This window comes from Natator depressus, chromosome 11 (genome assembly GCF_965152275.1).
Source record: "Natator depressus isolate rNatDep1 chromosome 11, rNatDep2.hap1, whole genome shotgun sequence".
NCBI lineage: Eukaryota > Metazoa > Chordata > Testudines > Cheloniidae > Natator > Natator depressus.
Window position 1 is genome coordinate 50,311,451 of NC_134244.1, and position 27,819 is coordinate 50,339,269.

The window sequence follows — 27,819 nt, forward strand, 5'->3', positions numbered from 1 at the left end:
TCATTTTTTAATATGGGATTTAGGCGCTTTTGAAAATTTTACCCACCGACTTTAAACTTTTCTTCATCTTGTCGTTCATGTTAGAGAATTCTTGATCTATTTTACCATAAACATCCACAGTCTAAAGCTCTGGAATGGAGTGAGGCATCCAATAACTTTACAAAAGACATGCACAGATGGCGGTCTACAGGGCTAGATATAAGGGCAGCCGACCACCTGGGGTTCCAGACTTGGGATGATGTTTTTGTTGTTAGGGACATTTCAGTTACTCTTAAAATTAAAAAGGTTCTATACGCTTAGAAGAAGAAGAAATTGTTTTTGTATATGGCATGAATATATACAGATTTACAGATCCTAGCATACAAATGTATTGCCTCATATGACCGGGATAAATCATGCATGCAAATCATGCATAAAAGTCATGAAATGGGCTACAAATGCAATAAAAATAACGCATTCAAAAGTTTAACAAATGGAGGAAGGAGGGCACTGAAGACACTCCTCGCCTGGGGCTCCATTTGGTCTAGGACCAGCCCTGGTCCTGTACTCCCCTATTTCTAGATCTCTGATACTGTGCTGATACTGCATTTGGTGAAGACAACTTTGGTGGCAGAAGGATTTAATTCTGTTTTAGGAGTCTAGAATAGATGTTTCATCATTTGAATGCTCTATCCTAGTTTGCTCTTCCCCTCTATTTTCACGTGAGCAAAGATTTATTTGAACAATGTGAGCAGTGATATAAAGTTAAAATAGTGCTTATCACAGTACCAGTGCACTTAGTTGTGTGACGTTTAATATGTTGACAAAACGGAGACAGATTGTAAACCAAACTTGATGGCAAGTGAATGTGTTTGTGCAACTGAACTTCCTATGCATAGTTTTGTTCTGGTTCTTGGAAGGAGACAGGAGGTAAACACACTGAGAATTCTAAAAGTGAAACCTAGGGCCAGATGGTGTCATTTAATCGCTTGCCTGCATCCGGCACAGTATGAAGACATACCACCCTAGAATGAGCTTTGGGAGCCGGGGGAGGATTGTACCTTTGTTCAGCCTATTCTTTTGACTTGCTCCAAAGGACAGCAGGGGAGGAGGGCAGGGTCATGACCTCACTCGTGCTCCCTCGACGTGGAGGTACTCCTGGTGGAGCTACGAGGAAGCATACCCTATCATCTATTAAAAACATTAACTTTGTCCCTAATCTGCGTGCTGGCTTGCAAGGGTGGGAAGGCTTTTTGTGCCCTCCCTTGATGAAAGGTCCAGGATAATCTAACCCCCAGTATATCTCCTTAAGGCGAGTTCCTAACTGAATCTCAGTCTAATAAAAAGGTTTGGTGGTTTTTTTTTTTTTTAAATCCCACTTGTTACATCCCTTTTGACAGCTAGGTAACTCCAGTGTAGTTGCATAAAGAGAGAGCGCAGTATTTTTCAGTAATCTTTAGCTAAATATGAAATACTCTTATGTGACCAACTTAGTCAAAAGAACACTGTAGTAATATTTATTTTTAATACGAAGATTTTTTTTTTGTTCTTTACCTATTTCTGGAGGCAGAGAAGAAAGTGCTTTTGCAGGCTCTCCTTGTTCTATAGAACAACAGAGCTTTCATGCAGACCTGTTTTTTTTTCTAGTTTATATTTGGTTAGCTACTAAAATTAGGGAAACAAATTTCCCCTGTACCTCTCATTCTTTTTTTCCTCCTGTGTTTCTATTAATCAGCATTAAGAGTTTGAATATAGCCTCATCGGTTTCACTTTTGTTTCCAGGCAACTTCACTTTCAAGAGTTCAGTCTTGCTGCCAATGAAATCAATAGCCCAAAGTTCTCTATTTTTTTTAAATTTATTATTAGTTCAGTGCTGCAACATTTGGATTGCAAGTGCCACATGTGAGTATCTACTTGCAATAAAAAAAATATTTCTGCTGGAATTTTAAAAAGCAATTGTAGAAACAATTTCCATTAGTCTCTGGTTTTGTAAAAATACAAATTTTATTCCACAAGTAACATAGTTTCCAGTGAAATAATTAGGATTTTTGTTGTATTCTTTTTCCTCTTAGTAGTACTCATAAGTCAAATGGAAAAGGATGCTGAGCTACTTGAAGTTGGGCAGACACACTCTTGTTCAGAGCAGAAAAATTGCCAGACATTTTTGGCATATCTGTGGCTATTAAGCATCAATTAAAGTACAGAACTTAAAGTACAGTGTCTACAGACTTCTAATTTTGGTTTTGTTCTCATTTTAGTATCCTGTGGACATTTGTCCACATCATTAAATGGCCACATAATTTGGCACAGCTGCGTATGATTGGCAGTCACTGATCATTCTTCAAAATAAGCAGTGGGCACGGCTATGTTAGGAACACATGTCTAGCCAGAGTATTTTAGTCTCATTTTCCTGATCACTATCAGATGCTAGGCTTATGGGAGCAAATATAATACTCTAACATAGTCCATTTACTATATTTTTATTTTTGTGGTGGTTTTAAAAACAGATTTGAGGTTTTAAAGGTCAGCTTCTTATGTAAAGAGTTGAAGCAACAGCTAATGTCTCAATTTTTCATAGATAATTACTGTTACAATGAAATTAGTGGGAGTCTTCCTATTGACTACAATGGACTTTGGATCAGGTTCTATACTAGAAAGTTGGATATTCTGTAATAGTAGGTGAAATGGGTAGTTTTACTACTTTTTCCTGTTAGTGCTCCGAAGTCAGATGAGCAGCATAATTTTCTTCTTACCTTTCAGGATGGCATATTCATGTTCAAAGAAAGTTTAAAAAAAAAAAGGCCACATATTTTGGCATATTTCTTATGATACCTAATGCAAAGGTGATGCCAACAGTATTAAATGAGAAACTATGAAATAAAGTCATCCTTCAAAGAAACAACACTATGCGTATTGAGGAGAAATCATTTGGAAAGAATCTTAGCAAAACAAAACAAACCACACCAAACCACCCAGTACAACGCGGGAGTTTTATTTTCAAAATCATGTTCCTGTCAGTGGGCCTATGTTCATTAGCAGAAAGCCTGCTCTCACTCCTGCACCCTAGTCCCATTCAATGCTTCTGACTTGACTATTGTATTTGGTTTGTACTAGTTGTGATATGAGCCATTTTGGAAGAATTATCATGTACATGGAGAACAATAAAGGCTACTTACTTACTCCTAGCGGTTTTCTGTTTTGTTTAAAGTTTCCAAACCAAGGACATAGGGTAGCTTTGATCAAAACTCCTGACTTGAAGCTATGGTTTCAAATTATTCTTAAAGTGTTTGTAAATTTATTCTGGAATTTTTACTTGATTTAAAAAAATAGTTTTGCAGCAAAGCAAATCTATTCTTTCTAAAAACAGCTGTTTACATGTACAGCTATAGGTTTACTTTGCTGTACTCTGGTTAGATGTTACAGTTTCTCTTGGAAACAAATATACAGACCTAAGCAGTATTTTTTACTAATGTTATTCCCTTTTGTCCTGTTATAATTTTTACAGTGCTTTTTTCCCCTTTGCCATAAGAAAAATATACTTCCTACAGCATGGTCTCTGTTTTGCTGCTCAAAAGCCAAACACATACAGTTTTCATGCATTATGACTGGATCATAAATTTCAGCTGGTGTTGATTTCAGCAAGAGGGTATTAATCAAGAATTCTTATTTTAAATAACATTACCCGAGAAGACTCCCAAATGTATCAACATGAAGACCTCTTCAAAACAATGGTATTGTAATAACACTACCAAAAAATAGCTGTGCCTTTATGAATATTTATTAAAATGCATACAAACTTTTTACAATTGAATGTTGCTTGGTATTGTAGTTTATTTAGATTCAGTCTGCAGAGCCAGATATAGTGGTATGTGCTGCAAGCTGATAAATTTTGCTCACAGATAAAACTGCAATAGTGCTCAAAATAAGATTTAGCTTCAGATTTATTGACTATACAGTATCATTTTTTTTCTTGTAGATACCATGTTAAATTAAAATGTTTCTTTTCTTGTTTGTTTACTCAGGTAGTTTCAACATTTAAAACCAGATTCCTAAAGCTTGGTTCCTTGTACTTTATGTAAACAACCCTGCATTGGTAGTGGATGGGTAAATGATCTTGTAGGTCTTTTTGGCGGCTAACTAATTTTACTCAATTATTGTAAGCCTCAGTTATATTTATAATCTTTAGTTATTCAGTTTTAACTTAGCAAAGAGCTGCTGTTGCTCACTGAAGTCAATGGAAGTTTTACCATGGACTTTTAGAGGAGCAGGATGGGGCACCAAACATGCATAGGAAAGGCAAACATTATTTCATCATCAAAAACCAGAGTATTTATATAGCTGAATGCTTGGGGGGGGGGGCAGTTTGGAGAGAGACCAGTAGGGAGAACTGTAACATAAAAAAAGACAAAACAAAGACTCAGGCAGAATAGCCAGCTGATCCTAAGCGAATTTCTGTCCCCTCAGCACATTTTATCTCATTCCTTTATTGTAAAAAAAACCAATTAATAAACAACCCTTTAAAATTATTTATTGCACAATCTTGCATCTACCTTTTCTATTAAGTGAAAACATTAAAAAAACTACCGAGCCTCCCTGATGTTTCTTCTTTCCTTGTCCCTTTTCAGTCTATTTTTAATTCCTGTTCCATGTATCTTATTTTTTTTCTTTGATTTCAGCAATTTGGTATAGCAAAACTTGCTTCTCCCATATAGACATATATTATACAATAATAAAAATGTTTTGATTAAATAAAAAACTTGGACCATTTCAGGAGTCCTGCAATGGGAGAGGAAGGGCACCAGGATATTGATTTTAAAACAGTCACTTTATTAGGTTTCAGAGTAGCAGCCGTGTTAGTCTGTATTCGCTAAAAGAAAAGGAGTACTTGTGGCACCTTAGAGACTAACCAATTTATTTGAGCATAAGCTTTCGTGAGCTACAGCTCACTTCATCGGATGCATCCGATGAAGTGAGCTGTAGCTCACGAAAGCTTATGCTCAAATAAGTTGGTTAGTCTCTAAGGTGCCACAAGTACTCCTTTTCTTTTCACTTTATTAGGACACTCTGTGCCAGTTTTATTCACAGGGGGCAAGGTTAGTATATAGAAAATCATGAACAACTTCAGAGGTATGCCACATAAATGCAGCTAGTGTTCTTATGTCAAATAGGATTTTAATGGTACTGAATACTGATGGCCAGGGAAAGAATGACCAGAAAAATAAATCCTATTTGTTGAGAGACTTCATGAAATACAGGCAACCAGTACAAGTTGGGAATAATAGTACCACAAAAAACTTAGTGTAATTTAAAACTTGCCTAATTTTTTAGCCACTTGGGCCTACATTCTTGGCGGGTGATCTGTGAATGTATAATCTGTGAGAGTTAATCCACCCTTTGATCTACGCATATTATTTCAAAGTTTTCCTCCTCAAACTACTTCCTTTGAAACTCAAAATAACTGATTTTCAGAGGCCTGGATGAGTTTCTAGTAAATCACTCTTTGTGGTTCTATAGATCGATAAAGTGCTGTATCTGAATGCAATTTTTTTTTTTTAAATGCATAAAAATGTCAGTCAACTTCACGTGTGTTACTGACAGGCTTTACAATATTTCAAGTCACTTCTTTTGATTTCATGATTATGAGCCCAGTCCTTTGCTCCTTACTTAAGCAACGCTTTCATTGACATCACTGGGAATTTTACCCAGGGAAGGAGTTCAGGACTTAGGCCCTAAACCCGCAAACACTTACTTGTATGTTTATCTTTACATAGGTGAATAGTCCCTTTGAAGTCAATGTAAATGTTTGCTGGATCTTTTCACTTAACAGACAAGAACATTCAAATTTTCTTTAAAAATAAAATTTGTGGAAGCTATTCTCATTTTAAACAGTTTAATCTTGTTCATGAAGGTAATTATTTTGAGGAGAAATATGGAAAAACAATAATTCTGGGGGGGAAATTAGAATTCTTCAGTAATTCATGCTAAAGATGAAAGAGTTTGTGTGCCTGGAAAGGGCAAAGCAAATTCTGTTACAGGACAAGCAATAGCAAAATCTGAAGTATTTAAGATTCTGAGTCTACAAGTGTTTACACATTACAGAACAATCAATTGCATACATACAAAATGGGAAATGATTGCCTAGGAAGAAGTACTGCAGAAAGGGATCTGAGGGTTATAGTTAAGGCTAAGATTTTGTCACTATTATTTTTAGTAAAAGTCACGGACAACGAACAAAAATTACTAAAAATAACCATACAAGCTGGGGCAGAGGCGCACAGCCCCAGCTGCAGGCCCATCATGGGGCAGGGGCGCGCAGCCCGCAGTGGAGACAGCCCTCCCCGTGGGGCTATGTGGGGCGCACGGCCCCAGAGATGGCCCCTGCCACGGCTCCAGCCACAGCTTCAGCTGCTGACAGTTGAAGCTGAAGACGTCATGGAGGTCCACTACAGTCACGAATCCATGACTGCCGTAACCTCTGTGACTAAATTGTAGCCTTAGTTATAGTGGATTGCAAGCTAAATATGAGTCAACAGTGCACACAGTTGCAAAACAAGCAAACATCATTCTGGGATGCATTAGCAAGAGTGCTGTAAGCAAGACATGAGAAGTAATACTATACTCTACACTAATTAGGCCTCAACTGGAGTATTGTCAGGTTCTGGGTAAACATTTCAGGAAAGATGTGGAAAAATTGGAGAAAGTCCAGAGAAGAACAACACGAATGATTAAAGGTCTAGAAAACATGACCTATGAGGAAAGACTGAAAAACTGGGTTTGTTTAGTCTGGAGAAGAGAAGATTGAGGGGGCACATCATAACAGTTTTCAAGTAGGTAAAAGGTTGTTACAAGGAGCAGGGAGAAAAATGGTTCTCATTAACCTTTGAGGATAGGACAAGAAGCAATGGGCTTAAAACTCAGCAATGGAGGTTTAGGTTGGATATTACGAAAAACTTCCTGTCAGGGTCATTAAGCAGTGGAACAAATTGCCTAGGGAGGTTGTAGTCTCCATCAGTGGAGGTTTTTCAGAACAGGTTAGATAAACACCTGTCATGACTGGTCTTGTTATTATATAGTCCTGCCCCGAGTGCAGGGGACTGGACTAGATGAACTCTTGAGGTCTCTTCCAGTCTTACACATCTCTGATTACACGTGAGTAGTTCCATCCTATTGTGTTGAAAGGAACTATTCATTGGCATCAGTGCTTGCAAGAATAATTGTACCACAAACAAATTTAGGCCGAAGCAAATATTAGGAAAAAAGTTTTATTTGCTTTTCAAGTAGAGAAGCCAATCCTGTGTTCCTTATGTATGCACTGAATAGAGAATCCCATCCAAAGAGAGGTTGCTCTTTCTTATGAAAAAGAGGAAAACATCTCAATTATTTTCCTTGTTCACTTGTTTTTTAAATTATGTATGAAAGCTTTTATTTGGGGAATTATTTTCCATATTTCCTTTCAGTTGTAACAATATGCCAAAAATATTCAAGTACTACAGTTAATAGATAAGTACATCTCAGTGTTATTTACTATAACAAATCTCAAGTGTGCTTTGGTTCTAGTTAATGAGCTATATAGAGTAAGTACTGGTCTGTTTGTTGCAACCATAAATTTGGAGATCATTTCATAGCAAGGATTTTCAATGTTTAATCTGTACTGTATTTTTACTTCTTAGTACGTTCACTAAGTATTTGTAATATTTATGTATTTCAGATTAAATATGAAAAAGACTCTACATTTTGTCCTTGATATGCACATGTATTCCCCATTGATATAACTGCTCAGTGTTCCATATATAAACTGATGGTACAAGATGGCTTAATAGTCCCAGGTATAATCAAGGGAAGTTTGAAAGAGGATTACTAAGATTAACACTCTCACCCTTCCAGTTCTTCCATCTCTAAACTCTGCAGAAGATTCTGATCCATCTGTGTGGTGTTGCTCTGATTACATAGAGCATGTATCAGAATCTCTTGTGGGTATGATTAGACATTGCATTATCAGCAAACTGAGAAGTGGATGGATTGGCCTGTGCTTCAGCTAAGGAGTAGGTAGCTACAGAATGCAGACTGCAGTCAACTACCTTTCCCCTACAGCTGGCAGTGTGTGAGATGGCTTGATACAGCCTCCTCCTCCATCCAGCTGTTAGTGTTGCACATTTCCAGCATGGTTTTCTCTGTGTCCTTTCTGATTATCAATGACCTTTGCTCTGTATGAAACCTGTAGTCAGAGCGGAGTAGGAGCATTCCTTTGTTTGGAAGTTGGCTCCTTCCTCAGACCATTTGTTTTAGGTAGAACTCCTACTTGGAAGCACTGATGGTAGGATATGGCCTGAATATAGAAGTACACGATATAGCCAGCAATGTATATGATGGGGAAGAAGGCCAGGATCAAAGGGCCAAGCTTGGGGCCCAAAAGGAAAGAGGAAATGAGCAGAACTGGGTGCAGTAAGGAACAAGAGAGCAACGAAGGAAAAAATAATAAAGACATTGAAACAAATGAGGGAGATACATAAGAACTAGGAAGGAATGGAATAAAGGATGAAAAGCAGAGGAGGTTCATTTTGAGAGAAAGAATGAGGACACATTTTGGAAAAAGAGAACAGAGTTTGATTTCTGTTTAATGAAGAAACAAAAGAGTAAAAAGATGAAGTAGAAGATGTCATAGGGTGATCCCCCTCAGAGTCTTTTCCAGCCTCACAACTGACCCTCAAAACTCCAGGTATTCTTCACCACCACCACGCTTTATTATATCCCTTCAGCAGACCACAGCCTGGAATGCTATTTACAGTCAGTAAGCAGCTTCCCCCATTTGCTTCTGGGAAAGGGTACAGTATTAGCCACCACTCCGACCTTCATTCAGCTCCCTACTCTCATCACTAGCACTTCCTTCCTGTCTGCTTATGTAGTCCCAGCTACGGGGTTACTTCCACTCAATTAGCCATTCAGCTATATTTCTGTTCAGTTAATTGGCACCTTGTGTGGACAGCCTGTCTTTCAATCAGGTCCCAATTAATGTACCCTGGTAGGGATTTGAGTTACTGATTGAGCACACCTTGTTACAGAAGGTAAATAGATGACATATGAAGGAGAGAGAGGGGGAAGAGAAAAGAGAGAATTAAAGATGGAAATAGAAACATAGAAGGAAATAAAGTAAACAGCAAAAAGAACATCAAGAAATGGCACTCACAACTTTTAGGGGTGTGGAGTTTATTTTATTTATTGTTCTTTCTAGATTTTATAGCATTTCCCAGGCAGATGTCTCATAGCACCCACATGTTGGGGAAGAGGTATTGCAGAATGATGGTAGAATGTGGTTCCTGTGGGGTTTTGAGTCTTATTGCTTTGTAGTACACTATAATCTATAAATTACCTGCTGTGTTGACAGGTAATTTTCTTTTCTGAATGTCAAGGGCTGAACAGTGACTCAAAGAAATTTTCAAACAGGATTTTCTCTAGTGTGGCCCAAGAAATGGACTCAAGAAACTGACAACCCAAGAACAGACGAAATTAATATCTTTAGCAAAGATAGCTGTTTAGTATTAAGCCCAAACCAAAAGATTGGGATAGGGGATATAAAAGGTTTCAGGGAAAAGGAATATTATAAGGGCAGAAAATGAATGCATGTGGTAGCCACTTTCTAAGAGTTTGGTAAGCCTAGTTTCACAATAACTTTCAAAACATGAAGGGTAAACAGAAAAAAACAAGAAAAGAGTCAGCGGTCAGCCTAAAGAGAGAGGAGGGTTGTGAGAAATCCATCCAGGGACAAGGCTGATACATGTGACAAGAGAACAAAATCTAATGGAAAACAAGAAAGTGGGCAGCATGAAGATTTATATGGGGGGAGGCTACAACAACTATTTTCCTTAGTTTATCTCTCCCATAACAAGACGGTTATTTCCCTGCAAAATACTCATGCACAGTGAATGAATACTTGTGATATGATAAATCAAGTGGTGGGCCAAGATCAGATCTACTCCTTCTTCACTGAATTTTAAAACAATTGGATCAATATCTAACTACAAACTTCTCAGTTCCAAACAATTGCTGAGTAAAATGGTGCTACGCAACACAAAGTACCATAGGGTCTCCACTAAAAGATTCATCAAAGCCAGGGTTTCTTACCATTCTGTATAGACACCCATAAAAACCTCTCACACACAAAAAGATGTCTTTGTCCAGTAGTTATCCTGATGTAGCTCCTGGCACTTTGGTACAGCTATATTGCATCACTACATCTTAATCAGCGATATACTGTGCCAGTCTAGCCAATTCAATGTACTACAAGCTACTACGTTAAGTATTTTGGTGCATAAGGTATCCCTTCCCATCCTGAATGTTATGTGTGTAGTATTGCTCTCCACCCAAGATTTTTTTATGAGACTAATATAATGTGGAAAGTACAGCAACCAGCACAAGTTAGAGCTCTTATTACTTCCTAAGGGATACTTAGGCTCCATTTTTTTTAATGTTCTGAATGTTAAATGTTCTTTAATGGGTATGAAGTAATTTTGTTCTAAATAGAATTAAGGTTCATTTTTACTTCCTTTAATCTTAAAACACATCTTGAACTTTCAGTGGGAAATTGTGCTGTATGTAACAGTAAATCTGTTAACAGCCTGCTGCTGGTATGAATTTGCCAGGTCTTAGAGTGGCTGATAAGACTACGTGATGTGCCTGTGTTTTTCCAGCAGTGAGATTGCAAATGAGAGTCAACACCAGAGACAGAGGCTGCATTTTCTGTCTTTGCTATTCTCCCCTTTTGTGTGTGTTTGTCTTGTTTGTTTTCTAGAAAAACAACAGCAACAACGATAGCTCCAGCCCATCTCAACTAACTTCTTCTCTTGTCCCCAAAGGACAGTTGTTACCATCTTCACTACCAACAGAGTGTCAGACAAGGGGTTTTTCCTTTTAAAGACTCTCTACAGAGCAAGGAATGCTGTTTAAATGAAAGCCTTACTTAAAACTTTATATGTTAAATGCCTTAACTATCTTTACTTTTTTTTGTATCTTTAATAAAAGGTTAAAAAGATGTTTAATTGTGTTTGCCACAGTACTAAGCACACTGAAGTCTTTATACAAATCCCAAATAATGTTTCCAGCAGTTTAAAGTTGGACAGTGACAAGGTGTGAGGAGGCATGTCCTTATCCGGTTAAGGAGGGAGCTAATGAGCTCTTCAGCCAGTGCTATCCAGGCATACCTGCAAGGCTTGCTCTGCCAGGAGGGAGGAAATTAAAAAGGGAAGAGGTGGTAACTAGGGGAAGACTGCTGTGCTTCAGGGACAGCTGGTTACAGCAATTAGATCAGTGAAGAGAGAGAGAGCCATGGACCCTGCTGCCCCAAGACAGCCTGGACTAGGCACAAAAAGGGGGTGCGGGAGTCTAAGGATAGATGCTAGCCCCAATCCGAACTCTAGGGCCCAGCTTAGTCTATATGCTTTTTAAAGAGGTAACCAAGTGACTACCCAAAAGCTTGAGCACCCCTCCCCCCTTTCTTTACTTTGATCCTGCCCTCCCCTTGTTTTTGTTGGTGGGTTGGTTCAACTTGGTTAGAGACACTCTTCTATACCCCGAGCAGGGGAAGGATGCTGTGAGTGCCAGAGAAGGGAAGTAACCCAAACCACAGTGAAGTAGGAACTCAAGGGATCCCCATTCACCACACAGGGTCACTTAATGCCTTTGACTCTTTGTGCCCTTTGATTCTAAATCAATACCACAGGATGCATGTTCTCATGTTATCATTTAGCATTTGGTTGAACACCTAAACAGAAAGTTCTTCTATGGAAGCTGAACATCAAAAACAAAACTTCTCATTACTTCTGTGTCAAAGTAATTAAATAAAACAAGATGAATGTCCTAACCAATGACTCCATATATGACTACAACTGAAGAGTGTTCATTTCTTCAGAACACCACTCAGCTAGATAATTACTCTACAAAACTTAGTGTTCAAAAATACACGGAAGCTGTAAACATGTATATTTTCTTTGCCATACAGATCTCAATTGTAGGTTTTATAATTTTTATTTATTTCTTTTCTAATATTCAGTTCTTTCTGTTTCAATATTAATTGCTATATTGCACATTCATATCCGTGTTGTAGCTTTCCACAGCCGGGCAAATTCCCTTTTCCTCTTGTCATTTTTCAGCTTTACATTATATGAAGAAAATATATCAACTGATACTAACATATTAAATGTATCACTTGTGTACCACCCAGGGCATGATTTATATGTCTCTAGGTTTACCGCATATAATGTGAAATATTAAAACATTCTAAAATGCAGATAAATGTACATTTACTCCAGTGCATCTTGCATAAGGAGGAGAAGCAATAGAAAATAAAGAAATGACTGGCTCTCAAAATATGCACTTAAAATATTCATTTGGCCTTGAGTAAAGGTCTCTAAGAGATTTTTGGCTTTTGCTTGTTCTTCCCTGAATTATTTTATTAAATACCTTTTGAAGATATTAGTTACTAATTTAACTGTTGAGGAACATGGTATTGTTTATGGCAGAGGACTAGTTTTCTCAAAGCTCATAAACCATAGAACCATAGACCATAGAATATCAGGGTTGGAAGGGACCTCAGGAGATGATATATCTAGTCCAACCCCCTGCTCAAAGCAGGACCAATCCCCAATTTTTGCCCCAGATCCCTAAATGGCCCCCTCAAGGATTGAACTCACAATGCGTTTAGCAGGCCAATGCTCAAACCACTGAGCTATCCCTCCCCCTTTTCTTTCTAACACATCTCAGAAGCCCATCAAAAACTTAGGCAACAAAAGCATTGTTAAAAGAAAAGGAGTACTTGTGGCACCTTAGAGACTAACATTTATCTGAGCATAAGCTTTCGTGAGCTACAGCTCACTTCATCGGATGCATACAGTGGAAAATACACTGGGAAGATTTTATATACACAGAGAACATGAAACAATGGGTGTTACCATACAGACTGTAACAAGAGTGATCAGGAAAGGTGAGCTATTACCAGCAGGAGAGCGGGGGCGGGTGGGAATCTTTTGTAGTGATAATCAAGGTGGGCCATTTCCAGCAGTTGACAAGAACATGTGAGGAACAGGAGGGGGGGAAATATACAAGGGGAAATAGTTTTACTTTGTGTAATGACACATCCACTCCCAGTCTTTATTCAAGCCTAAGTTAATTGTATCCAGTTTGCAAATTAATTCCAATTCAGCAGTCTCTCATTGGAGTCTGTTTTTGAAGTTTTTTTGTTGAAGAATGGCAACTTTTAGGTCTGTAATTGAGTGACCAAAGAGATTTAAGTGTTCTCCGACTGGTTTTTGAATGTTATAATTCTTGATGTCTGATTTGTGTCCATTTATTCTTTTACGTAGAGACTGTCCAGTTTGGCCAATGTACATGGCAGAGGGGCATTGCTGGCACATGATGGCATATGTCACATTGGTAGATGCGCAGGTGAATGAGCCTCTGATAGTGTGGCTGATGTGATTAGGCACTATGATGGTGTTCCCTGAATAGATATGTGGACACAGTTGGCAACTGGCTTTGTTGCAAGGATAGGTTCCTGGGTTAGTGTTTTTGTTGTGTGGTGTGTGGTTGCTGGTGAGTATTTGCTTCAGGTTGGAGGGCTGTCTGTAAGCAAGGACTGGCCTGTCTCCCAAGATCTGTGAGAGTTATGGGTTGTCCTTCAGGATAGGTTGTAGATCCCTGATGATGCATTGGAGAGGTTTTAGTTGGGGGCTGAAGGTGATGGCTAGTGGCGTTCTGTTATTTTCTTTGTTGGGCCTGTCCTGTAGTAGGTGACTTCTGGGTACTCTTCTGGCTCTGTCAATCTGTTCCTTCACTTCAGCAGGTGGGTATTGTAGTTGTAAGAACGCTTGATAGAGATCTTGTAGGTGTTTGTCTCTGTCTGAGGGGTTGGAGCAAATGTGGTTGTATTGTAGAGCTTGGCTGTAGACGATGGATCGTGTGGTGTGGTCTGGATGAAAGCTGGAGGGATGTAGGTAAGTATAGCGGTCAGTAGGTTTCCGGTATAGGATGGTGTTTATGTGACCATCGCTTATTAGCACCATAGTGTCCAGGAAGTGGATCTCTTGTGTGGACTGGTCCAGGCTGAGGTTGATGGTGGGATGGAAATTGTTGAAATCATGGTGGAATTCCTGAAAGGTTTCTTTTCCATGGATCCAGATGATGAAGATGTCATCAATGTAGCACAAGTAGAGTAGGGGCGTTAGGGGACGAGAGCTGAGGAAGCATTGTTCTGAGTCAGCCATAAAAATGTTGGCATACTGTGAGGCCATGCGGGTATCCATAGCAGTGCCGCTGATTTGAAGGTATACATTGTCCCCAAATGTGAAATAGTTATGGGTGAGGACAAAGTCACAAGGTTCAGCCACCAGGTTTGCCGTGGCATTATCGGGGATACTGTTCCTGACGGCTTGTGGTCCATCTTTGTGTGGAATGTTGGTGTAGAGGGCTTCTACATCCATAGTGGCCAGGATGGTGTTTTCAGGAAGATCACCGATGGATTGTAGTTGCATCGTTGTAGCCTATCTAAATGTCTGATTTCTCTATATGTATAAGGAATTTGTAAATAATAGGGCCTCATCCATCACCCTTTGCATTCCATGGGAGCTGAATTGGAACTACAAAGTTTTCATGGTTTTGTTGAATATAGGTTGTGTATTGAGGGAATATTTAAAAATATACTTTTGTATACATTTTCAGTTTATGCTAAGAATAACTGTTTTTTGGCTTAGACATTTTGGATAAATATTTGTGATTATCACTAGCAAAGACTTGGCTTTAAAAACTGATGGTGTCCATATGTACAGTAGGTATGGTCAGGCACAATGATTTCTAATGTTTCTCTGCCAATGTCTGTGTCGTAAAGGAACTAACTTCAGGGTTAGCGTCTGGGTCTTTCTACTAAACATTGCTCTGAAATGTGTGGAAAGCAAATTGGGGATTACAGGGAGACAAATGTTCAAAAGTGGATGCCCAACTTGAGACATCCGAGGCCTCATTTCAAGAGGTGTTAAAGATCCACAGCTCCAACTAACATTAATGGGAACTGTGGATCCTCTGCACCTCTCATAATCAGGCCATAAGGGTCTCAAATGAGGCACCTAAAACACTTAAGTGTCCATTCTTTGAAATTTTTTGACCTGAGTTGTTTGGGCCATAACATTTAAGTTCTTAGTCATAATATACAGAAGTCATTTTTAGCATTTGGGGGTGGGGGGGACCTTTCTGTACAACATACTTTCACGCAACTAGACCACTTGAAAGACAACAATTCATATTACAAAAAATTTATATTTAATACTGTTTGCTTTTATTCTCTTAAAAAGTGTTGAACTTTTTGTTTTCAATATAATTATCACTTCTAGCAATAAATTAACCAGAATAACAGCCAAAAGTCTGAGTCTTCTCTTACTGAAAGTCCACTGACTTTGATGGGAGCAGGATCAAGATAAGTTATCAGCAGTACAGTCTGTGGACAGCTGTGCATGTGCAACTGCATGTCTATTTTGAATATATTTTGTAGTAACTTTTGGATACCTTGCATGCATACATACTACAAAACTCATCTAATTTTATACTTAAATAGAACACATTAATGCATGCCTGATTAATGAAAATAAGGCCCTAACTATAAATTTTAAAACAATGCTATATTTCTAATTGTTCAAGAAATGCATGTTCAGAGCATTCATCAAATCTTTGTACACACATACAAATATAGTTCTTTCCTTTTTCCTTTAACTGAATATGATCTTAATTACTTTTCACTAGAGCTGGTTTGGGGGAAAAGCTCTCCATGAAAAGCTGACAAAAACAAAAATGAGTTTTTCTGAAAATTTGCTTTGCCCATTGGCCATCTGTAATAAGGCATGAAATCTCTCCCAGTGCTTGTCTTATTCCCCAGTTAATCTAGTTAGACTGGACAGTGGAGACAGTTGTGTTAGCAACTCTGATGTTACAGGCTTTTGACATGAGATTACAACATGCTACTGTCAGCAAGAATCATTTAACCAATGGAATACAAAAGAGGAGGCACAATGAGAGAAAAGCATTTGTGACTTCTATGTCAATAACCCTTCACGCTTTGAAGCATGACTACATTCCCCCCTGAATCAAATTAGATCATACTCCTTTGCCCAACTTTTTTTTTTATTTATTGTAAACAAATAGTAGAAATTCAGATGTTATAACATTAAGTGATTGCCCTTTGCTCAACACTTGCCCTGACAATCTGGTTAACAATTATCCAATATTCCATTCTTGAGTTTTTGGCAAAATAACTAGAGTGTGTAGATGCCTCAGATTTGTTTCACCTGTGTCAACCTGAGTACCAAACAGAGACTGCACTGATGGCATTGATAAATGATCTAATTATTAATTTATAAGGCTTGATTCATACTAAATCAGTCTGGGGACCTGATTCGCAGTTACACTTAGGTCCTTTTACACCTCTGTGGCAGTGTAAGGGGGCCTTAAATCCCCTATTACACTGCCAGAGTAATGTAAAGGCACCTGTCACATGTGAGCCTGGCTCCTTTAAAGAGTGAGTGGTTCAGCTTACCTAGGACTAATTAGCCAGTGCCCATCAGGTGTAATGAGGGACAGTTGGCCCCTATAAAGATCAGTGGGGATGCTCAATAAAGACAAAATGAAAGAAAACTGCTAGAGGATGGAAAGGCTCTGGCAGGAGTCCAGGGTAGGCTGGGGAGAAGGAACTATAGGGGAAAGTGAAGACTCCTGTAATGGCTCCCCAGAACCACGGTCAGAACAAGGATGAAAGAGTGATTGAGAATCCTGGAAAACCCTACAGCAAGTGCACGGAGGGTGAAAGACTTTGTTTATTGTGAGGACATGGTATAAAGCTTTATGAAGCCTAGGTGGGATAGAGAACATTCTGTATCTAATTTCTCTTATGGAGAAAATTTAAAAAAGCAAAGTCAGAAGGAGAGGAGCCTGGATCGTACCTTGATTGGGCAGTGACCCCATGACATTGCCTAAGCTTAAATGAGAATCATCAGCCCCAGCATGTTTACGCTGATATTCTTAGACCTATCACTTGCTTTTGTCACCATTGATCACAACATGGTGTTGACTCATCTGCAGACTATGGCAGGAATGAAAGGGCTTCCCTTGGATTTCTGGTCCTTCCTTGTTGAGCATTTCAGAAAGTGATGTTGGGCAATTCTCCTTAGACCCCTTGAGGGTGGAGGTACAATTCAACATAAGGGTGGCATCTCTTGGACCTCATCATTGGTACAAGACTCATTTGCTTTCCTCCTTAATCTCCTTGTATTAATGTAACTATGAACGCCACACTCTCTATCTCTATAGATTTCTCCCCTGATTTCTTTTGTTTGGCTGATTCTTCATTCATCCTCTCTGCTACATTCAACACCCAGAGTCCAGTTTTGCAGAGTGCAGGCTGGATTAAGGCTTCAATGGACCTGTGAAACCGTTATTATATTGACTCAGGATATTCTTCCTTTTAAACATGTTCAGGCCTTTGGTGAATCACATATGCAAACAATTATGAAGAAGAGGGACTACTTCTGTACTTCTTGTACCTCTGCTCTACTTTCAATCTCTTAAACCTCATCCTGTTCTACTGGTTGTCTTCGTGCTGGGAAAAAACTCTCTCTCAAGGAAGAAACAAATGATAAGAAGCCATGTATTATGACACTTCTCTCTTATTCCCTCCAAAGAATATGCATAAGATGTAGTTGAAAATAGATTTATATTACATTCCTCTTAATTATATACTAAAATAGAGATTCTCATAAGGAAAATATCCTACAGAAACCAGAAAACCAAAGATTCCCATACAGAGATTCCTTCTTCTTTCCACCCGCCCAGATTTTAATATAAAACATCTACATTTTAATGGGAAACACAGTTGCCTATGGAAGGAGCACTGAAAATGTTTTGATGGGTATCAATGTTTAGGAAACTATTTTATTGTACTCAAAATGGTATTGTGTTATTACTAACAATTTTAGGACAAATTATACTCTGACCCCATTCAATATCACTGAGTGAAGTTGGGACAAAATCTTGTCATTTTCATTAAATCTGGATCTCATTTTACTTGAAACCATCTCTGATGCTGAATGGTATTTGCATATAATGGCACAGTAACAGTATTTCTGAATACCCTTAATAAAATTTTCACTTCTTGTGTAAATAGCCTTGGAAATGTAAAACTAAAATCTATTTCCTTGCTAGAAATGTCTTCCATTCATCCTGCATGCACTTTTGCTTTGCTATTGAGATTGATGAGCTGCTAACCTTTATTTGTCTTAGCTTAAAAAAAAAAAAGCCTACTGAAGTTTTATTTTATAAAACATAAACACGTAAAGATGTACATGACTTTGCAAAACAAGAAATAAGGTAGATCAAAACTTTGAACTTACATTTCTTAACTTGAGAGTGGTTGAGCTAGTATTATCAAAATTATATATATATATATATATATATATATATATATGTAGTATACTTATTGAACCAATTTAAGATTGTTTGTCTTAGGCAACACATGTCACAAGTCAGCTTGTACTGTTCATTTTGAAAAGCTAAATATAAGACCATACTCTTTTGTTGAAACTGATGGTAGTTTTGCCCGAGTATGGAGTGCAGGAGTTGGCTCTTTACCTCAGGAAACAAACACACTATTAAAAAAAAACAAAACAAACCCTAAATATTTAAAGCAATTAAAAAACCCCTTCAAAATATCATTGTATTAAAATACTTCCGTGCCAGCTATGAGGAAATACTTTTCTTTTTTCTGCAATCCTATATGGACTTCATAATTCCCCCCCCCCCCACCATCTGGCCACAGTTGGACAGACATGAACAGAATAGGAGATATATATATAATGGGCTGTCAACTAGACTGTTAACAAGATGTTGGTACTGACTGTGCCAGTAGTACTTCATGCACATGCAGGTGACGGGCTGTCAGCAACAGCGACACCACAACACCCAGCACCGCCTGTGTGATCCAGCAGGAACGCTAGAGCTCATCAGCATTTTTGCCTCTCAAAAGAAAAGTCAGCTGTGGATGAAATGAGAAATTTCAGTCATTCATTATGCATCCTTCCACCTTTCTATTATTGTAAGAGGGCTGTTTTTCTTTCTAGACTTTTCATATAAATCCTTAAGGTGGGTGTAACTCCCGATGCTAAAAAGTCATCATGCACAAAAACACAGCCGTGAAAGTGATGCACGTTGGGAATCCAAATAGGCATTCCATCCTCCCTCCATTTTCCTTCCCTCTTTGTATATTCATTTTGGTATGTTTCCCCTTTGGCTGGGATTTAGGCAGACTGATTGTTACCATTGTAGGGACTTTGTACAAAATGATTCTGTGCAACAGTCTCCTGGTTTACTTACAGACTGCCCACATTCAAATGTACACATTTTGAAAATGTAAAATTATGCTGATGCTTGTTTGTTTTTCTTCTTTAGGAACATAATTCAACTGGAATTTTCAGGAACTTGATATCTGTACCCTGCAGTAGAGACCACTGTGAGAATTTGGTTCATTTTAGCATCCAAATTTTGGAGGCAATATTTTGTGTTTGCAAATCAATGGAAAAATTAATCACACTAATTAATCTGACTATCGTTTTCAGCCTCAGCCTTGTTTCCAGGTACTAGTGCATATCAGTGATCATGTTTGTCTGATGTTACTATTGAAGATATTAGTGGTCAACATTTATCTACCTATAATCAAAGATTAAAGTTAACAGATTAATCTGAATATGTGGATGTTCACATTGAATGACCTCATTTATAGCTGTTTTTCATATAATACACTTTCTATGAATACATATTTTTGTGTGGCTTACAGTTAAAAACCCATGTTTGACTTGTATCCTTTGGGTTTTTTTGTCATGATCTGTCTATCATGACACAACCTCAATCTTTCTGAATAATCATAGAATTGGGGGGCTGAAAGTGACCTTGAGAGAGGTCATCTAGCAAGCCCGTGTGTGAGGCAGCACCAACTACAATGTCTCTTAACTTTGCTTAAAAAAACTTTGCTCTGATTTCAGTGACATGTCTTGCTCTGCTATCTAAATGGCCACTCTCAAGGTTTGTCTGTTGAATAATGAAAATGAAACGCTGCTATTACTCTGGTGCTCTGCTATGGAAAATCAGGAGTAGGAATGACAGATGAGTTTCCTGTGTTTCCAAAGCGAGTGCATGTCCCCTTACTGGCATCACCATGGCAGAATGACACGGGATAAATGGAACATGAAAGAGATGGGTTTCTTGTCCTTCCACAGGGAATAGATGGTCCTTAACCTGCAATCCCCATGACTTTCATTGAAATACTTGAACTTAAAGGGTCTGTGTCCCTACAGCACACTTTAACAAGGAATATATATCCCCTAACTTGAATCTCCCAGTGCCAGAATAAGAGGGAATGCATGTCCCCTAACCAGAAGACTTCTATCCCTCATCACAGATTTCCTCAAAACATTTATTCAATAGAGGTTTTTATACTGTGCTCATTAATATAGTTCCTGAACACCTTCCAGTAGGGTATTAAATATAACTACACATCTATCATGTGGTGTTTGTTCTCTCATCCTCTTTCCAGGCAGAGAAGTGTATGCAGTGTCTTGTTTTGGTAGGGTTCGTGTGTGTGTGTTTATATTTTTTATATATATATATATATATATATATATATATACACACACACACAAACACACACGTGTTTTAGAAGGCAAGGACAAATAAATGTGCCCTGCACTTTGAGCAGAAGGTGGTGAGGTTTGTGAAGGTCCTGAATTCTTGAGGGAGTTCATTCCATGGTTTCAGATTGGCCCTGAGAAAGTTCTGGCTCTTCCAATGGTGCTCTTTACCCTTATTGTAGAGAGTTTAATTGTGCCCGGAGGAGCAGCGTTGTTGACCACAGACTTCATCCTAGAGCTTTAGGCAGTTTTTTAGATACCCTGGATCCAGCCTGTGGATCACCTTGAAGATAAGGTCTCGGATCTTGATTTTGCTTAGAAATTCTATGGGACGCCATCATAAAGAGCGGAGGCAAAGTCTGATGTGTTTGCGGTAGCCTTTGGTGCTGAGAAGATATGGTGTAGTGTTCTGTACTAGTTGGAGTTTCCTAAGTGCTAAAGGCACCATGCCCAGGTATATTGCATTGTGGGAGTCCGGCAAACAAGTGTCAAAGGTGTGAATAACTGAAACCAGATCATTATCTCTAGAATAGCCCACTGGAGATGAGCATTATCCATGAGTAATGTTTCTCTGTGAGAGCTCAGAGACAGCAAGGAATCCATCGGTACTCTTAAAGATCAAATTGACCAATTGTGGATGTGTACTTTCCACTAGATGTACTCTCTAAACAACACGCCCAGAGCAGGCATCCTCAATTAATGCATGTCCTACATCACGCAGCCCACTAGTAGACTGCCTCCTGAACGTTCTGTCCCTCAACCTGCTTCCTCTTCCCCTTTCTCACTTCCTTCTGCCCCCAGAAGATTTTTCCCAACGCACAGCTGGAGTAAGGCAATGTGAGACCCTACACCTATCCAATCGGGGGCTCCTATAGACCTGATCTCAATATGGCCTTGACTTTGCTTGGTATAGTGGTACCACCCACACACAAGCCCTATTGTGGGATGACAAGGGCTCCGCTGCCACCCCTTCAGTGAGTCAGTGGTTCTCTCTTTTCCCTGATGTGCAACTAGTCTGCTGTTTCCTGTCTCTGGCCAGGCTGCGTTCCATCTGGGAGGAGAGAGTCCCCTGCCAACATGAGCAGCATGTCCTCTGTAAGCGGTTCTCCTCCTGCCAGTCCAGTGAGATTCCTATGGGAGAAGACTTCCTGCCACCCTACCATAGGGCTCTAAACCTGGGTGGGTGGTTGCTTCTCACAGGGCTCTCCACCACATGCACACAGCACCCTCACCTTCAGTGGTAGTAGGTGCACCATTCCAAGCAGGATTATGAGGGTAGCTGCCATCCCTCTTACATGCAGCCTTATGGCAATGTCCTCTGCCAGAGCTCTCCGCTTGTTGGAGACTGGCAAGACTGCCAGCCTCATGCTCAAAGACCCACATGAATGGCAGTGGCAAGAGGTCACTGGAGGGGGAAGGCATTCATACACTACCTAAGGTAGAAGCCTGCTGAGCTACTGCCTCTTCTCCCCAGCTGTATTTGTACAGGTGCTCTTTGATGACCCCTGCTCACATCACTTATGCCACCCCATGACTTCACAGCTGGGGACCCCAATCAGGCGGGGGTTGTGCCTAGTTACTCTTACCCCGTCCCTGGGAATGCATACCCCAGAATCTGCATTTCCCCCCCGCCCCCATAGCAGATTTCTCCAGGAATGCAGCCCGCTGCCAGACTCGCTATGGTTGTTTAAGGCAGTTTAGGTGCTTCTATTACCTCTGGCACGTTCTTTCCTCCTGTAATGCGTGTTGTAGTCAAGCTCAAGCCCTGGGCTGGCCCTGGTGTGCGCGCTACCTCCAGAGCGGGGTCTCCTGAGGAGCGAAGCTGCCGCGGGTGGGGGGGAATCATTCCCCTTGTTCTCAGCCACCTCCGGGGCAAAGTCCCAGGCGCCTGGCCGGGCGCTGAGCGAGCGAGCGAACGCGGGGAGGGGGGCGCGGACGCGCTCAGACTGCCGACGAGCCAGGCCACCTCCCGCTGTAGCAAGCCGGCGTGAGCCAGAGGGAGCCCGGGAGCAGCGAAGCGCCGGCTCCGGCAGATCAATGGTGGGAGGGGAGGCGGGAGGAAGCCCAGCCTGACGTCAGGAAACTTTCTCGGTGGCTGAGCCGGGAGCTGAGGCTGAGGCGGGCGCTCGCGGAGCCGCTTCTTTCTCTGGGTGTCTCACAGGGGCCGGCCCCGGCTGCCACCCTCCATCTCTCCGCCAGGTACCCCGCGCTTCCTTCCTTCCTTCCTTCGGGCGGCTGCGGGGAGCGGCTGCCTGCGGCGCGCGTGGGACTCAGCCCCGCGGTGCCCGCTCCCTCCGGCCAAACTCCCCGGCAAGTCCGCAGGAGTTTGACGCCCCAGGCAGGACTTTCGGCGTTGGCGGCGGCTCTTTCATCCCTCGCCGCGGCCAGCCGCCGCAGGCAAGGGGAGGCGCCCCGCGGCGCTTGCCGGGCGCAGGCCGGGCACGGGGGATCGTGGGGCTGCTCCCGGGGCTGCGGCGCCCGAGCGCGGTTTGGCGAGGGACCGGGGCAGCCCGCCGAGCGCGGCGGCTGGAGTGATGCTGGGGCGAGCGCGCGCGCGCCTGGGTGTCGCGAGCGGGCGCGGGGCAGCCTCGGCGTCCCGGGGAAACTTTTTTAGGTTGAGCGAGCGCGGGGCTGGCGGCCCGGGGGCTGGTCCCCCTCCGCCTGGGGCACCCAGCCATGAGCCCTGCGACCTCCCCACAGCCGCTCGCGGCGCAACTTCCAGTTCCCTTGTTTGCTTTGCGCTGCAGCCGCCGCTGCGTTATGTCCAAGATCGGAAACGAGTGGCATCCAATTATCCCCCTCTTCCTCCCTCCAAAACGTGACACAGCGGTAGCGACCTAAGCACCTTTCCCCTCTTAGGCGTCTGGCTTTTGAGGGTTTGCTAGTGTTAGCAATGATGGCGCATCTTACCATGTTTTAGGATGTATGGCCTTCCCCCCCCTTTCCCCCCCCCCCCGCAAGAGAGCGAGAGGGAGGTAGGGATTGGGGAGGGGGACATCGACATTTGTTGCACCAGATTTAGGAAACAGAAAAAGGATTGATGGAGTCTGGCATGAACGTTTGGATTTTAGAGTGGTGAGGACAATACTTTGTGTGGAAGACTTTTCTAATAATATAGAGAAAAAACCCTTTGCTACATTCTCACGGTGGTCAGTATTGAATTGTATCACTAGAATTAATCATGTGATATTTCCCAGTGTGATGATTGCATAGAAAATAAACTAGTGCTGGAATTAATTTTCTCTCAGTAGGGCCTTCAGGAGATGCTGGGAAGTCCTCAGTCGTTGTCCCTCTGCATATACTTCTGAAATTTAGATCACCTTTGAAATTCAGTAATGATTATGGATTTTTAATCCTATATATCAATGAATACACCCAAAGAGAATCTATCAGGTTTTTTCTAATATTTATTAGACTATATTTGCTTTAAAACTTAAGGTAAACATCTTATTTTTCTTCCCCAACTTTGAAATTGTAGGGACTTTGTCAAGAATTTCAGACTCCAAATTTGACTTGGGATATGATAGGGAAACTTCCTCTCAATTCTAAATATCTGTTTCCAAAACAAACAAACACCCTATATTCTAGTGAGAAATGTAAAAAGTATAGTAAAGCCATTGTCTCTGTTTTTTGTTGGTCCTATAAAGTTTTGTTTTGCTTCTCCTGGCTTAGCCATAGCAATTATGTTTTGGAGATGAGCTGATATCACTGCTGATATGAATGAACACATTATTGGTTTGCAGAGGAAGATTTTTCTATACATAGCTAAACAAAAACAGAAAAGTTAATTTAAACCCCATAAAATAGGGCTTGTCAATTGGAAAGGAATGTGAAGACTATACTAATATTTGAGCATAAACTTCAAGCTCAGAATCTGGGGGAGGGAGAAGGAGAGAACATTCAATTTCTAAGAGGGTTTGAAACTTAAAGATGACAGTGACCTTTAATGACACTCTTCTAAAAGAATGTGGTAAAATGCAATATAATTTCTGTGCCCTTACTTTAATCTCATTACCATGATTGTCATTAGTCAACTAAAGAACAATAACATAAGTTTTGGGACATCAATGCAGATTTACTAATAAATGAGAATACTGAGGGGACATTTTTCTTATTTTAATCCAAGGGTAGTAACAGTTAGTCAAAGGCCAGTAAAGGTTAATTGTAGTCTTGAATATTTGTCATAAAAGGAATTCAGTTACTTTGACTGTTCCTTAATATTTAAAAAAAAAAACCCACAATGCTGATACTTAAACTCGTTGCTGCTTTATTTTAAATCACTCAGTTGTCTTAAACTATCACTACATTTTTAAATTTAAATGGAAAATAGTACTTCTAGTTGGATTCCAGTATGTAAGCTTCTAAAAAAAAAAGTCTTCTCTATATTGAAGTAACTGAGAACATATTCAGAAGTCTGTCTGACTCTGAAAGGAAGGCAGTAGTGGGCAGATGTGATGGTATACATGAAATTGACCTGAAATATTCTTTAAATGTACATATATTTATATAAAAATACATATGCTCTACTCTCAGGGTGGTGTAAATGTAAATGACTATCAGATGTCAACTCTCTTTATAAGAATAACTATGAAAACAATGCCCATAGAAAAGGTAATCATATGGTGCTGTGTGTCATTGCTCCTATTTTTTCTCTTCTCCAGGTTAAGCTAAACTACATTATGATTTCATAGTAACACCTGTCAAACAGGCTACTGATAGAATGATGCTTCACTACTATTAAGAGTTTAAAATCTAAACATAGGAACATAGGAGGGGAACAATGAAAAGCAATATGAGTGGTGATAAGAATACAATTTGTTAGTTTTGTGCTTTTTCGTATGTGCCTTTTCTTTTTCTGGGCATATGTTCATTAGTTAATGAGCTGCATAAGTTAGTGTTTATAGGCCTCCTTGAAGAATTGTGTTTTCAGAAGGGAGTTGGAGGATCAAAAGGTAGAGATGCATTATATCTGAGCCGTGGATTAAGGTTTTAGGACTATGTAACAGGATGGAAGAACTCAAGGGGGCAGCTGATTGTGTGCGTTGGACAGAGTAAGGTGGGGAAGGAAGACAGTGGAAAAAGATAGCTGGAGTCAGGTTGTGGAGCACTTTGGAAGTAAAGACAAGGGTCTTAAACTTGCTTTGGACAACAATTGGAAGCCTGCAGAGGGATCTGACGAGGGTTATAATGGCAGGCAAGGTAGATTGCCTGAAGCATTTCAGATAGTATTAATGAGGGTAAGGCGGATACTGGGAGATCAAAGAGGATGAGGCTGATGCAAAAAGAAAAGGAGTACTTGTGGCACCTTAGAGACTAACCAATTTATTTGAGCATAAGCTTTCGTGAGCTACAGCTCACTTCATCAGACAAGGGTACAGGTGATAGGCTGTTTGCCAATTTTGATATAGTTATTTTAGAATAACTAAATATACCGGTTGATACTGAATACTATACAAGTAAAAGCACATAAGTTCTCATCAACCTGTGGCAACAATTCTGTACTCTTTCAAGTTCCTTTGTGTACAATACAGTTTAAAGTCAGTTCTTCAACACAGGTCTACAAAATCCAGTCATCTGTTTTGTAAATCCTTAGAATTTCTTTAATTTTTTTTTGAAAATTCTTTCTATTTTTCTTCAAACTTCATTACATTAAAATATAATGAAATATTAGAGGTAAACAGAGTGATATATGCATTGCAGTGTAGAACAGGGCTGTATAACGTGTATTGAAGATAAAGGTATTTTGAAGCATACAGTTCTAAATACAGAATATCAAAAGAATCGTGAAAATATTTGAGATCATAATATTAATAGTACCAGTGTACTTTGATTACGGAACTAGTTTTTCTCCCAAGAGATGGTCCATGAATAGCATGAGGAAATAATCAGAACTACCAGATACACTAATTAAAGAAAACTTAAAACTAGGAGTGTATCAAGTGCCTCTACCTTTATCTGGAGGGACCATTTAAGTAGAGAGAGAGGCTAGTTCATTCTCTGTAACATTTCAGTTGTTGGTTTCTCTGCTATCACTTCCAACCAGATTGCCAATTAGTGCCCGTTTTGGTGATTTTTCTGATGGATACCAGTCCACTGAGAACTGAACTGATATCACCTAATTCATTTCACAAATGCTAGTAAATGCTTAGATGGAAACAATTTCCAGTCACTACAGAACTGAATTTAAATGATATGAATGACAGACGTCAGAGGCTCTGTTTGTAACAACTAATCCCCTGAGCCAAAAAAGTTCTGAATTGAGCTTTTAGAACAGAATTTATATAACAATGCATAAATTATGCAATAATAAACCTTACCCTCCTTTCTCTCAATAGTAATCTCATTTTTGAGTGGATAATCACAATGAGGGAATCAGATTATTGCCCAGGAAAGAACAGAGACTATATTATTGCTATTATAACACAAGCAGTGCCCCCACACAAACTGCTTAACAACATTCTCCACATATCTCTCACCTTAATCATACTTCCTCTAAGGATTTTAGAAACTGATGCCCTTGGGGTCCAATCCTGCTCATTTTACTCATGTGTATGTCACTGAAGTTGTTGTCTGATCATTGCAGTCCCATCTGCCCTGGTCCAAAGTAGGCCATAATTTCAGAGGAGTTGAGCTGCGCTTGGGTTATAAGTAGTAAAAAGTTGTGTTTATCTTGGAAAAAATATTTATTTTGCTTAAATTTAAAAACTTTTGATTTTTATGGACTGTCTTCTGTTCATATACTTACTTATCTCCTATTGACAACAGTGGAATACTACAACAGATCTAATTCTGTAGAGGAAAAATGTCACATGCAGGTGACTTAAAAAAAAATAAAAAGAGCAGAGGAAGGTTTTGTGTTCCCTGAAGTTATTTAAAGTGAAGTTCTACTCTGAAAACAGACACTAAGGTTCCATGTTTGTTTCTTTCTGTATCCAATCTTCTCAGTTTTTGTAAGCAGAAAAGATGTTTTTCTAACAGCCAGCTTTGTACATTCAGCCTGGGTTCTGAGAGTCAAACTGGGTTCTTTTCATCTCATACATCATCAAGGTTCAGTTACATCTGAGCAGCCCCACTGTCTTCAAATTATTATCACAGTGACACCTGTGCAACCCAATTGCTTTCAATGAGTTTGCAC

The 27,819-nt window shown here is 40.0% G+C and overlaps 1 protein-coding gene and 1 long non-coding RNA gene across 7 annotated transcripts in view; one reads left to right on the forward strand and one right to left on the reverse strand.

Moving 5' to 3' along the window:
• LOC141996058 (uncharacterized) overlaps positions 1–23,147 on the reverse strand; it is a 48,733-nt gene extending 25,586 nt beyond the window's left edge. The window contains exons 1-2 of the long non-coding RNA XR_012641472.1: positions 22,399–23,147; positions 18,900–19,036 (exon numbers count right to left, since the gene is read on the reverse strand). This is a non-coding gene — a long non-coding RNA (uncharacterized LOC141996058). The remainder of the gene's footprint in view (positions 1–18,899; positions 19,037–22,398) is intronic.
• Positions 22,634–27,819, forward strand: part of GULP1 (GULP PTB domain containing engulfment adaptor 1) — a 277,029-nt gene continuing 271,843 nt past the window's right edge. For 5 of the 6 annotated variants that reach the window (XM_074967752.1, XM_074967757.1, XM_074967751.1 and 2 more), the window contains exon 1: positions 22,634–22,883. The gene's annotated coding sequence lies outside the window, so the exon portion shown is untranslated. The remainder of the gene's footprint in view (positions 22,884–27,819) is intronic. The other variant, XM_074967759.1, reaches the window with a different exon arrangement.